Genomic DNA, 1,683 nt, shown 5'->3' with positions numbered 1-1,683 from the left:
GGCCCGGGAATTCAGTTCTGATTCTCACATTCCCTGCTTCCCCCTCCAGTAGGGAGCCACTGAGGACTTTGGGCAAGGGATGCCAACAAAAAGTACCAAAATGTTCATTGCAACTCTATTTACAATAGCCCAGAGATGGAAACAACCTAAGTGTCCATCATCGGATGAATGGATAAAGAAGATGTGGCACATATATACAATGGAATATTACTCAGCCATAAACAGAAACAAAATCGAGTTATTTGTAGTGAGGTGGATGGACCTAGAGTCTGTCCTACAGAGTGAAGTAAGTCAGAAAGAGAAAGACAAATACTGTATGCTAACACATATATATGGAATTTAAGAAAAAAAAATGTCATGAAGAATCTAGGGGTAAGACAGGAATAAAGACACAGACCTACTACAGAATGGACTTGAGGATATGGGGAGGGGGAAGGGTAAGCTGTGACAAAGCGAGAGAGAGGCATGGACATATATACACTACCAAATGTAAGGTAGATAGCCAGTGGGAAGCAGCCGCATAGCACAGGGAGATCGTGACCGCCTGGAGGGGTGGGATAGGGAGGGTGGGAGGGAGGGAGATGCAAGAGTGAAGAGATATGGGAACATATGTATATGTATAACTGATTCATTTTGTTATAAAGCAGAAGCTAACACACCATTGTAAAGCAATTATACTCCAATAAAGATGTTAAAAAAATAAAATTAAAATTAAAAAGTGCTTATTGTTGGCTGGAACAGCAGACAAGTCAGAGGTGGAGGTGGCTGTAACACCAGGGCATGGAGTGAGTGCCCCTGCACGTAGGTGGAGGTGAGGGGATGTGGGTTCTAGTCCCAGATCTGTGCCAATGTGCTGCGCGACCGTAGGCAAGTTCCATACCCTTCTGGAAAAGGCCCCTTTTAGACCTTGGCTGAGTGAACTGAGGTGTGTATGGGGGCAGGGGTGTCACTTGGTTCACTTAGGGTCTCTATTTTCTACTTTTCTTTGGTCTTGAAGACCTGACCTAAGGTGAGTCCATCACTCATGGTTCACCACATGCTTCAGGACCATATGGCTCAGCCCTTGGGTGTGTCCACACCTCAGCTTCAAGTGCATTTGTCTCACAGAAGAGAAAACAGAAGCTTGGAGGCACTCTGCAGCTGTGTTACTTGAGAGAGGGACTTTGCCTCTCACCTGCTTCACAGGGATGGCAGGAGCCACTGAGATAATGACTGTGAAGCACCTGGGGCAGGATCTCGTACTCTGCGGGCCATGAGGGCTCCATTATTGGCCACTGCCTTTCTTGCCATGGTTCCTGTTTCTTGCTGTTGTCTCCAGCGTGGGCCTCTTGGCTGTAAGCCCCTGAGTCTGGCAGTGTCTCCTGCATGGGCTGAACACCAGCTGGGCCCCGGTCAGCATCTGACACCCAAGGCTAGTGCCCCTCCACCCAGGATCGTCATGGGGACTGTGACGTGGGCCCACCTGGCCTGCCGAGCAGCCCCGATGCTCAGCCCACCCTGGGCGGCTGCCCTGCATCATTCCTCCCAGGACCACCCAGCACGGGCGGGGGGGGGGGGTGGCTGCGGCCCTCCCCAGGCACCAGGTGTGACAGGCACCTCTATACATCCAAACCCACCAGGACCTCAGCTAAATTCCTCCCCCTTTTCTGTTTAATTTTATATGATTATTTGGAGGGATAGTCA

Source organism: Delphinus delphis, chromosome 15 (assembly GCF_949987515.2).
Source record: "Delphinus delphis chromosome 15, mDelDel1.2, whole genome shotgun sequence".
In the NCBI taxonomy this organism is placed as follows: Eukaryota; Metazoa; Chordata; class Mammalia; order Artiodactyla; family Delphinidae; genus Delphinus; species Delphinus delphis.
This window is presented reverse-complemented; position numbering follows the sequence as displayed.